General features: G+C 39.6%; 1 protein-coding gene across 4 annotated transcripts in view; it reads right to left on the reverse strand.

The window, feature by feature from the left end:
• Positions 1-12,685, reverse strand: part of LOC111191213 (nuclear factor 7, ovary-like) — a 430,228-nt gene that overhangs the window by 6,487 nt on the left and 411,056 nt on the right. The gene's annotated exons all lie outside the window — the stretch shown is intronic.

Consider the following 12,685-nt stretch of genomic DNA (forward strand, 5'->3'; position numbering starts at 1 on the left):
TGATATACACATAAATAATTCACCAAGGTTAATTAAACATTAATTACCGTTGATCTATATAATTATCTGTGTATTAGAAGCTGGTATCAGTACAGTACATTATAGTACAGTGGTTTTGGTATTTGTTACTGAACTAGCCCTCTCTCCCTCAGACTGTGACACACCTGTACATACCTGCCAGCCAGAGCAGAGCTCCGCCCCCCCCTCCCAGCACTACCCTCAGTTTCTGTCTGTCTGATAGATCAGTGAACCCTGAGCTCTATCTCTCTCTCTCTAAACAATGTTCTGAATCACTGATTCAAATCTGCACTCGATTCCTGAACCGATTCACTTAATGAGTCAACAACTCTACACTCATCCCATCCTGTTCAATTTCCTCAAAGCTTCCAGTCACCACACAGATCACATGGTCACAATTCAAGGATTCAAGGAGATTTTATTGTCATTCGCATCACATGTGGAACGAAATTGTGATCTCACGATCCAGTTTACACCCAAAGAGCTGTTATTAAAATAGATATATAGATAAAAAAGAATACAATAAAAATAGACTATAAAATAGATAAATACCCTAAAAGAATAAGAAATGAATAGAGAGTAGAAGGTTCAGCAACATGAAGTCCAGAGTGCAAGTGTGCTATAGCAGCATGATATGGAGTTAGAACAGTGGAGATAAAGTGTCTCAGTGCAAGTAAAGTGACCATGTTTGTAAACAGTAATTTGTCCTTGGTGTCAGTGCAGTGTGTTGTTAAGTGGAGTTTAAGAGTCTTACAGCTTCCGGAATGAAGCTGTTTCTGAGTCTGGTTGTTTTGCACTTAATGCTCCGCAGCCCCCGGCCTGAGGGGAGTGGGACAAAAAGTGCGTGTGCTGGGTGGGTGGGATCCTTCCTGATGCAGGTGGCCCTTTTCCTGCATCTGGAGGTGTAAATGTCTGTGGTGCTGGGGAAGCTAACTCCAACAATCCTCTGTGCAGCCTTCACCACCCTCTGCAGAGCTTTCCTGTCTGCAGCAGAGCAGCTTCCACGCCACACATTGATGCTGGAGCACACAACGCTCTCCACCACACATCTGTAGAAGGAGGTGAGGACTGCGCTCCCGAGTCCAGCTCATCTCAGCCTCCTGAGGAAGTAGAGCTGCTGATGTGCTTCCTGACCAGAGTGGAAGTGTTGTTGCTCCAGGTGAGGTTGCTGGTCAGGTGCACACCCAAGTACTTGTAGCTGTCAACCACTTCCACCGCAGATCCTCCAATGTGCAGGGGGAGGTGGGCATGCTTGCCCCTTCTGAAGTCCACAGTCATCTCCTTTGTCTTCTTTACATTGATGCAGAGGTTGTTTTCTGTGCACCAATCCTCCAGGTGTTCCACCTCCTGCCTGTAGCTGGACTCATCTCTGTTCGTGATGCATCCAACCACTGCCGTGTCGTCCGCAAACTTCACAATATGACAGCCTGGATGGAGAGGTGAGCAGTCATATGTGAGCAGTGTGAACAGGAGGGGGCTCAGCACACAGCCCTGAGGGAAGCCAGTGCTGCGGATTGTGGTGGGGGAGGAGATGTTGTGAATCCTCACAGACTGCGGCCTGTTGGTCAGGAAGTCTAGGACCCAGTTGCACAGGGAAGACCTCAGTCCAAGTGAGGAGAGTTTGGTTATCAGTGTCTGAGGAATCATGGTGTTGAAAGCAGATGTGAAGTCCACAAAGAGCATCCGAACGTAGGAATCCTTCTGCTCCAGCTGGGTGAGGGCAGTGTGGACCACGGAGGATGACATTCTTCCTGTATGCATACTGGTGTGGATCCACAGTGACGTTGATGGTGGCTTTGATGTGGGTCTGAACCAGTCTTTCAAAGCACTTTGTGACTATCGGAGTGAGGGCTACTGGCCGGTAGTCATTCAGACCTGTCACTGCGGAGCTCTTGGGGACCGGGATGATGGTGGTGGTCTTCAGGCAAGTGGGGACAGCTGCCTGGATGAGGGACGCGTTGAAAATGTCGGCCAGGACGTCCGAGAGCAGTCTTTTAGCACCTGTCCGAGGATGTTGTCCGGGCCGGCAGCTTTCCGGGGGTTAATCCTCCTCAGCGTCCTCCTTACTTCTGCTGGTGTCACGCTGAGGGGCTCCTCTCCTGGTGAGTGTGGGACTCTGGTGCTGGGGGGTGTGTCAGGGTTCTCAAAGCGGGCGTAGAACTTGTTGAGAGCCTCAGGCAGTGATGGGTCTTTGGAGCTTTGTGCAACGTTAGATGAATTCAGGAAATATCAGCAGATTTTAAAGTTTAAATCTCTCCCAGCTTTTAAATGCCTTATTTTCTAAAGTTTTTTTAATCAAATCAAATAAAAACACAGAACAATGAATCGGTTCTTTTCTTGAACTTTGATTCTATTGATTCTAATTGGGAGCGAGCGTGTTGGGGGGTGATGACATCACTGACATTTTTCACATTTTTTGTTTAGATGTTTCCTGGTTGGGAGCAGCTCTCCTTTCAGACAGCTCACAGATAAAGTTAACTATAAAATAAATTCCATAAACTTATTATGATCTTACTTTAAATGAAGAATAAACATCAGAATTTTCCATGTTTAATCTTTTAGTACTTTTATTATTGATTTCTGGTGTTTTAGGTTGTTGCAGCAGCATCATTTCAGTATAGGGATACTGATATTTAGGCAGGGATCACATCAAAAATTCTAATTTTAGTATCTTAACTACAGTATTTGACCCTGTTTTTAGTTCTTGTTTTTCACACTTGAATGAAAACTGTGATTTTTATTTTTTTAAATCTCTTCCTTTACCGGTGACTCACCAAACTGGAAAATAGGCTGCACCCGTCACCAACACCACCCTGCTCTTCCCAACATAATCTCACTCTGAACCGACTCCTAAACTCGAGAGCCTGATCATCAAATTAAATATATTTCCATTTTATTAGATCTCAGGGACGGTGAACACATTGCAGTTTAACCAGATAAACCATCCAACTGTAATGAAAACAGACCCTGTGCTGATCAGGAGTTCAGCTGCTCAACCAGCGGAACCAGTTTAACCAGTGTGAGCTGGCCAGGCTGTGTGTTAGTTTAGCAGGGAGTTATATGAAGATCAGTCTGAGCTGTACCTGCTTTACCTGCAGGAGATCCAGATCCTCCAAAAAAGAATCACTGAACCCAGATCAGGATCAGACAGGATGATCAGAAAAGAGAGATACGAGGTTTTAACTGCTCACCTGCAGGAGATACAGATCCTCCAAAAAACACCGGAGACCAAGTTCAGCTGAAGAACCGGATTCTGGAGATGAAGTTTTACCTTCGTTTCTCCTCAGTGACATCACAAGGACACGCCCACCGCCTCAGGTGCAGTTGCAGGTTTTGTCCACCAGGTGGAAGAATTTAACCACTGAATTTACAGATTCCTCCTACTGATCTTCACATCTCAACCAATACAAACAATAAACTACTTAAACTACAGTGATACACATTACCTGACTACACTTAATTATTCCAACATGGTGCATCATCTTTAACACACCTTTAACTTCCTTTTAATAAAGTATTTACTTCATATAAATATGTATAATCTTACTTTCACAAGCTTTTAAACTCCTTGTTTTTATTTACTGGACAAGTCTCTTATTATTCTTTTAAGATGTCTCCATATGTGCATCATCATCAGTAAATTCAGCAGGTAATCGTTATATTTCTTAAAAATATACTAAAATGTCTAATATCAGAACATCTAAATATGGACTAAAAGCACTTGCATTATTTTTACATATTTTACTGTGAAACAGAATTAAAAAGCCTACAAAAATAATCGCAAAAAAACTGCACAAAATAATATGAATTCTTTAAATTTTTTATTCAAAATTATCATCATTATATTAACCTTTAGTGAGCAAAAGGGACTCTTGTTGTGTTTTATACTCCTGTTGGAGGTTGGTTGATGTGCTGTAACTGTAAAAAGGTAATTATTTATCTGTGTTTTTATTTTGGACTACAATTTCCTGTTCTCTGTCAAGTTGTGCTACCTTCTCAAACCGTGCTACCCTAGTTTTATTTCATTAGAAAAAAAGCACTATATTAGAAACGTTATTAGAAAATACTCTCAGCAGAAACCTAGGTAGAATATTTGTATAGGCTAAATCACTGTATCAAGTAAAGTAAAAAAAGTTAAATATAAAAAACATACCTGATTAGAAACCGATTTTTTTATATAGTTTTATAGTTTATTATTATTTTAACTGTTAATTATAGCGTTTTTTTAAACATGGAAGCAGGTTATATTATATTTTGTCTAATAATTAATTATTTCTGCCCCGGTTGGATTATCAGCGCTGAGTTACGGACGTTTTAGCGCCGAAACACTAATTTACACGTTAGAGGAGAGAACTAAGGTTAGTGCAGAGCTAGCTAATATTACTGAGGAGAAAACTAAGGTTAGCGCAGAGCTAGCTAATATTACTGAGGAGAAAACTAAGGAAAAGAAAGAGGAAAAACTAACAGGAGTTTATGTAAACAGTGAGCTTAATAAATACGTAGTTTCTGCTTTTGCAGATGATATAACAATTTTTATTAAGAACCAAGATGAACTTAATACTGTTTTTGAACATTTTAAAACATATGAACGAACATCAGGTGCAAGTTTAAATCAGTCTAAGACAGAAGCTGTGTGGATTGGTGATGGTAGGGAGAACGGAAATATAAACATTGATTTAAAAAAAGAAATTAAAATACTGGGAATTTACATAAATAATGTTAACTGTGTAGAAAATAATTGGGCTAAGAAATTAACAGAAATTTCAGAGGAAGCAAACAAATTCTCAAATTGGAACATATCATATATAGAAAAAACAGAATTAATAAAAATGTTTATTTTATCTAAACTAATGTTTTTATCTATCGTTTTCCCTCCACCCGAAAAAACAATTACAGCTTTAAACAAATTGTGTATTAAAACTCTATGGGGAAACAACAGAGAAGTGACAAAAAGAATTTTTGTGTACAAAAGTAAAGAAAATGGTGGCTTAGGTGCTTTTGAGATCGGTGACAAACTTAAAATCAGCTACTGTAAACATGTAAATGAAAATATTGGAAAAGGATCAAAATGGATCGGAAACAAAACGGATTGGGAAAAAATTAAAGGCGTGAAAAGACGCAAAATTGCCTATTATAAATTAATATACTCTAAATTTTACGGAAAAATATAAAATTTTAGATTTAGATTGGAAAACCCAATCGAATAAATTAATATATAAAAAAGTGGCTGATTTTAAGTATGGTGAGAAAATCAGGTTTAAGAACTGCTCTGATAATGAAAATGAAAATCTTATAGATCTCCTGAACCTGAAAACGCTTCCTGGGAAGCACAGAGACAGAGTGTGGTTGGCGGCGCTGGGCAGACTTCCCGTAGGAGGAGTTGTGAAGTGGAGCTGCAATGTAAAAACGACAGCGTGCCCAATACCCAGCTGTACGGTAAACGAAACTGTCGGTCATTTATTGATCGACTGCGACAGATCTAAGGAAGTATGGAACGCTTTTAAAAATTATGGACTGGACATTGATGTTACTAGAGAACACATTATTTATGGGACTTTTAATTTAGATAAATCATGTAAAAAAAGAACTGATTATTGGTTATGTATATGCACTATCGTAAATCAATTATGGATCACTAGATGTAAAATGACCACAGAAAATGTTTTTATAAATAGTGATAAAGTAATTAAACAGAGTATAGTTAAATTAAAACAGAGACAAAGATATAATAGACAAAAGAAAAATAATGTTTCATGGGAGTTTTTAAATTGCTTATGAAATTTATTGATGATAGTTGATATATAGTCTTTGAAAGTTAAGTATAACATTATGAACTGTGTAAGTACATGTTTATTCTGAAAAGTAATTTGTGATGTATATGTTTTTGTATTTGATGCTTTGTAATGTGTAAAAAAATTTCAATAAAGCTCTTTAAAAACTCTAATATTACTGAGGAGAAAACTAAGGTTAGTGAAGAGCTAGCTAATATTACTGAGGAGAAAACTAAGGTTAGTGCAGAGCTAGCTAATATTACTGAGGAGAAAACTAAGGTTAGTGCAGAGCTAGCTAATATTACTGAGGAGAAAACTAAGGTCAGTGCAGAGCTAGCTAATATTACTGAGGAGAAAACTAAGGTCAGTGCAGAGCTAGCTAATATTACTGAGGAGAAAACTAAGGTTAGCGCAGAGCTAGCTAATATTACTGAGGAGAAAACTAAGGTTAGCGCAGAGCTAGCTAATATTACTGAGGAGAAAACTAAGGTTAGCGCAGAGCTAGCTAATATTACTGAGGAGAAAACTAAGGTTAGCGCAGAGCTAGCTAATATTACTGAGGAGAAAACTAAGGTTAGTGCAGAGCTAGCTAATATTACTGAGGAGAAAACTAAGGTTAGCGCAGAGCTAGCTAATATTACTGAGGAGAAAACTAAGGTTAGCGCAGAGCTAGCTAATATTACTGAGGAGAAAACTAAGGTTAGCGCAGAGCTAGCTAATATTACTGAGGAGAAAACTAAGGTTAGCGCAGAGCTAGCTAATATTACTGAGGAGAAAACTAAGGTTAGTGCAGAGCTAGCTAATATTACTGAGGAGAAAACTAAGGTCAGTGCAGAGCTAGCTAATATTACTGAGGAGAAAGCTAAGGTTAGTGCAGAGCTAGCTAATATTACTGAGGAGAAAACTAAGGTTAGTGCAGAGCTAGCTAATATTACTGAGGAGAAAACTAAGGTTAGCGCAGAGCTAGCTAATATTACTGAGGAGAGAACTAAGGTTAGTGGAGAGCTAGCTAATATTACTGAGGAGAGAACTAAGGTTAGTGGAGAGCTAGCTAATATTACTGAGGAGAAAACTAAGGTTAGTGCAGAGCTAGCTAATATTACTGAGGAGAAAGCTAAGGTTAGTGTAGAGCTAGCTAATATTACTGAGGAGAAAACTAAGGTTAGTGCAGAGCTAGCTAATATTACTGAGGAGAAAACTAAGGTTAGTGCAGAGTTAGCTAATATTACTGAGGAGAAAACTAAGGTTAGTGCAGAGCTAGCTAATATTACTGAGGAGAAAACTAAGGTTAGTGCAGAGCTAGCTAATATTACTGAGGAGAAAACTAAGGTTAGTGAGGAGCTAGCTAATATTACTGAGGAGAAAACTAAGGTTAGTTGAGAGCTAGCTAATATTACTGAGGAGAAAACTAAGGTTAGTGCAGAGCTAGCTAATATTACTGAGGAGAAAACTAAGGTTAGTGAAGAGCTAGCTAATATTACTGAGGAGAAAACTAAGGATAGTGTAGAGCTAGCTAATATTACTGAAGAGAAAACTAAGTTTAGTGCAGAGCTAGCTAATATTACTGAGGAGAAAACTAAGGTTGGTGGAGAGCTAGCTAATATTACTGAGGAGAAAACTAAGGTTAGTGTAGAGCTAGCTAATATTACTGAGGAGAAAACTAACTTTAGTGCAGAGCTAGCTAATATTACTGAGGAGAAAACTAAGGTTAGTGCAGAGCTAGCTAATATTACTGAGGAGAAAACTAAGGTTAGTGGAGAGCTAGCTAATATTACTGAGGAGAAAACTAACTTTAGTGCAGAGCTAGCTAATATTACTGAGGAGAAAACTAAGGTTAGTGGAGAACTAGCTAATATTACTGAGGAAAAACAAATAAGGTCACACAGAGCTAGCTAATATTACTGAGGAGAAAGCTAAGGTTAGTGCAGAGCTAGCTAATATTACTGAGGAGAAAACTAAGGTTAGTGCAGAGCTAGCTAATATTACTGAGGAGAAAACTAAGGTTAGCGCAGAGCTAGCTAATATTACTGAGGAGAGAACTAAGGTTAGTGGAGAGCTAGCTAATATTACTGAGGAGAGAACTAAGGTTAGTGGAGAGCTAGCTAATATTACTGAGGAGAAAACTAAGGTTAGTGCAGAGCTAGCTAATATTACTGAGGAGAAAGCTAAGGTTAGTGTAGAGCTAGCTAATATTACTGAGGAGAAAACTAAGGTTAGTGCAGAGCTAGCTAATATTACTGAGGAGAAAGCTAAGGTTAGTGTAGAGCTAGCTAATATTACTGAGGAGAAAACTAAGGTTAGTGCAGAGCTAGCTAATATTACTGAGGAGAAAACTAAGGTTAGTGCAGAGTTAGCTAATATTACTGAGGAGAAAACTAAGGTTAGTGCAGAGCTAGCTAATATTACTGAGGAGAAAACTAAGGTTAGTGCAGAGCTAGCTAATATTACTGAGGAGAAAACTAAGGTTAGTGAGGAGCTAGCTAATATTACTGAGGAGAAAACTAAGGTTAGTTGAGAGCTAGCTAATATTACTGAGGAGAAAACTAAGGTTAGTGCAGAGCTAGCTAATATTACTGAGGAGAAAACTAAGGTTAGTGAAGAGCTAGCTAATATTACTGAGGAGAAAACTAAGGATAGTGTAGAGCTAGCTAATATTACTGAAGAGAAAACTAAGTTTAGTGCAGAGCTAGCTAATATTACTGAGGAGAAAACTAAGGTTGGTGGAGAGCTAGCTAATATTACTGAGGAGAAAACTAAGGTTAGTGTAGAGCTAGCTAATATTACTGAGGAGAAAACTAACTTTAGTGCAGAGCTAGCTAATATTACTGAGGAGAAAACTAAGGTTAGTGCAGAGCTAGCTAATATTACTGAGGAGAAAACTAAGGTTAGTGGAGAGCTAGCTAATATTACTGAGGAGAAAACTAAGGTTAGTGTAGAGCTAGCTAATATTACTGAGGAGAAAACTAACTTTAGTGCAGAGCTAGCTAATATTACTGAGGAGAAAACTAAGGTTAGTGGAGAACTAGCTAATATTACTGAGGAAAAACAAATAAGGTCACACAGAGCTAGCTAATATTACTGAGGAGAAAGCTAAGGTTAGTGCAGAGCTAGCTAATATTACTGAGGAGAAAACTAAGGTTAGTGCAGAGCTAGCTAATATTACTGAGGAGAAAACTAAGGTTAGCGCAGAGCTAGCTAATATTACTGAGGAGAGAACTAAGGTTAGTGGAGAGCTAGCTAATATTACTGAGGAGAGAACTAAGGTCAGTGGAGAGCTAGCTAATATTACTGAGGAGAAAACTAAGGTTAGTGCAGAGCTAGCTAATATTACTGAGGAGAAAGCTAAGGTTAGTGTAGAGCTAGCTAATATTACTGAGGAGAAAACTAAGGTCAGTGCAGAGCTAGCTAATATTACTGAGGAGAAAACTAAGGTCAGTGGAGAGCTAGCTAATATTACTGAGGAGAAAACTAAGGTTAGTGCAGAGCTAGCTAATATTACTGAGGAGAAAGCTAAGGTTAGTACAGAGCTAGCTAATATTACTGAGGAGAAAACTAAGGTCAGTGGAGAGCTAGCTAATATTACTGAGGAGAAAACTAAGGTTAGTGCAGAGCTAGCTAATATTACTGAGGAGAAAGCTAAGGTTAGTGCAGAGCTAGCTAATATTACTGAGGAGAAAACTAAGGTTAGTGCAGAGCTAGCTAATATTGTCGGACCCATGGGAGTGTGGCCCCATGTTGTGCGTTTATTTTTTCCTACGGTGTACATGTAACTGTGTGTGTGGGACTTTTATTTTGAAGGGTAGACCCGTAGGACTGATTACCCCGGAACCTGAGCGGCAGCTCACGTTGATGGACAGATGACTGGACCAACCAGTCTGCATGGCTGCCGTAAGTGTGACCAATGGGGACGGTAGAGGGGCGGTACTACGGGCTGCTTCCGGAATAAACACAGCTGCAGCACTATGGAGGAGAGAGCACGGGAACGGGAACCATCCGTGGCGTGGATGTGAAGCGGCGCGCGGCAGACACGAAGTAGGCGAGCGGTAGCGGTGAGGTGGCGTGAAGGACCCGGCCGTACCGGCGCCGACGAGCCCTACACAGGGGAGCTGCGGAGCGAGCGGCGCCAGCAGGAAGCGGGGGAGCTGAGGCAGCGTGAGGAGCTAGCGCGAGGCTACCGCTGTGGGATTTCACCCGGGCTTGGAATATACGTCCTGGGAGTTTGGACTACCCGACTCCCGGGCTAATTGTGAGTATATTCCTTTGGGTGTACTATTTGCTTCTGCTGGTGGCTGACTGAGATCATTTGTGGATTTAGAGTGATTCGTAGCTTGTGTGTGGGCCAGGATACTGCTCTCCTTTCTGTTTGCTACAGCTACCTCGTCTGTGGGAGACTTGTGGGGTCAGCGTGGAGGAGAGCGAGTGTGGATTGCTGTGTCACGTGTGAGAGCCGCGCCGCCACGTGCGTGAGCCGCGTTCCTGCTGCCATTACGGATTTTATTGGACTGCTGCTGTACCTAACCAGAACCTACATTTTAGTAAGGGGGATATATGGTGTGGGAAGGGATTATAATATTTATGTTGGTTTAGATTTAATTTGTTTTTCTCTTTTTTTTTTTGTTCTTTTGTTTGATAAATTGGTTATTCGTTGGAGTAATCATTTCCGATATTATAATTATACTGACTACTCTCGGGTTGCTAGGATCTATTGAGAGCAACTGTATAGCCTCGCTTATGGTATGGGGGAAACTGTGGGAAATTAGCTACTGTCCTGGGTAGCCTACAGGAGAGTCACCAGCCTCGTAGAATATTTGGAGTATTATTATCAAAAGGAGGATTTTTGTGGGTTGTGTTGCATTATTTATTTTTGGCTGTTTGTTTTTCTTTTTCTTGTGTTGGGTTGTATCCTTTAGTTGGTAGTTCTATTTTTATTGTTGTTAGTTTTTTTGTTATTTGGGTGGGATTTTAGTGATTGGGCTAGCCCTGTGTTGAAAATTATTATTGAGCGAATGGTGATCTTTTTTTTTGCATTGTCCCCTTAATTTTAAATTTAATAAACTTTGTTAGACTGTGCTTGTGAAGTGGTTATTCGGGTGCTCACCCCCAAAATACAAGGAACCTGTGTTGTGCTAAATAGTAATTAATTTTACTCTATTAACCTTGGAGTTCCTAGGACTCCACCACTCCTAGGTGGCGTAGTCGGATTAAAAGTCTTTAAGTTGTGACTCGGTGGGTGTCACAATATTACTGAGGAGAAAACTAAGGTTAGTTGAGAGCTAGCTAATATTACTGAGGAGAAAACTAAGGTTAGTGCAGAGCTAGCTAATATTACTGAGGAGAAAACTAAGGTTAGTGAAGAGCTAGCTAATATTACTGAGGAGAAAACTAAGGATAGTGTAGAGCTAGCTAATATTACTGAAGAGAAAACTAAGTTTAGTGCAGAGCTAGCTAATATTACTGAGGAGAAAACTAAGGTTGGTGGAGAGCTAGCTAATATTACTGAGGAGAAAACTAAGGTTAGTGTAGAGCTAGCTAATATTACTGAGGAGAAAACTAACTTTAGTGCAGAGCTAGCTAATATTACTGAGGAGAAAACTAAGGTTAGTGCAGAGCTAGCTAATATTACTGAGGAGAAAACTAAGGTTAGTGGAGAGCTAGCTAATATTACTGAGGAGAAAACTAAGGTTAGTGTAGAGCTAGCTAATATTACTGAGGAGAAAACTAACTTTAGTGCAGAGCTAGCTAATATTACTGAGGAGAAAACTAAGGTTAGTGGAGAACTAGCTAATATTACTGAGGAAAAACAAATAAGGTCACACAGAGCTAGCTAATATTACTGAGGAGAAAACTAAGGTTAGTGGAGAGCTAGCTAATATTACTGAGGAGAAAACTAAGGTTAGTGGAGAGCTAGCTAATATTACTGAGGAGAAAACTAAGGTTAGTGCAGAGCTAGCTAATATTACTGAGGAGAAAGCTAAGGTTAGTGCAGAGCTAGCTAATATTACTGAGGAGAAAACTAAGGTCAGTGCAGAGCTCGCTAATATTACTGAGGAGAAAACTAAGGTTAGTGCAGAGCTAGCTAATATTACTGAGGAGAAAACTAAGTTTAGAGCAGAGCTAGCTAATATTACTGAGGAGAAAACTAAGGTTAGTGCAGAGCTAGCTAATATTACTGAGGAGAAAACTAAGGTCAGTGCAGAGCTAGCTAATATTACTGAGGAGAAGCTAAGGTTAGTGCAGAGCTAGCTAATATTACTGAGGAGAAAACTAAGGTCAGTGCAGAGCTCGCTAATATTACTGAGGAGAAAACTAAGGTTAGTGCAGAGCTAGCTAATATTACTGAGGAGAAAACTAAGGTTAGTTGAGAACTAGCTAATATTACTGAGGAAAAACAAATAAGGTCACACAGAGCTAGCTAATATTACTGAGGAGAAAACTAAGGTTAGTGGAGAGCTAGCTAATATTACTGAGGAGAAAGCTAAGGTTAGTGCAGAGCTAGCTAATATTACTGAGGAGAAAACTAAGGTCAGTGCAGAGCTCGCTAATATTACTGAGGAGAAAACTAAGGTTAGTGCAGAGCTAGCTAATATTACTGAGGAGAAAACTAAGTTTAGAGCAGAGCTAGCTAATATTACTGAGGAGAAAACTAAGGTTAGTGCAGAGCTAGCTAATATTACTGAGGAGAAAACTAAGGTCAGTGCAGAGCTCGCTAATATTACTGAGGAGAAAACTAAGGTTAGTGCAGAGCTAGCTAATATTACTGAGGAGAAAACTAAGTTTAGAGCAGAGCTAGCTAATATTACTGAGGAGAAAACTAAGGTTAGTGCAGAGCTAGCTAATATTACTGAGGAGAAAACTAAGGTCAGTGCAGAGCTAGCTAATATTACTGAGGAGAAAGC

This window comes from Astyanax mexicanus, chromosome 8 (genome assembly GCF_023375975.1).
Source record: "Astyanax mexicanus isolate ESR-SI-001 chromosome 8, AstMex3_surface, whole genome shotgun sequence".
Lineage (NCBI taxonomy): Eukaryota > Metazoa > Chordata > Actinopteri > Characiformes > Acestrorhamphidae > Astyanax > Astyanax mexicanus.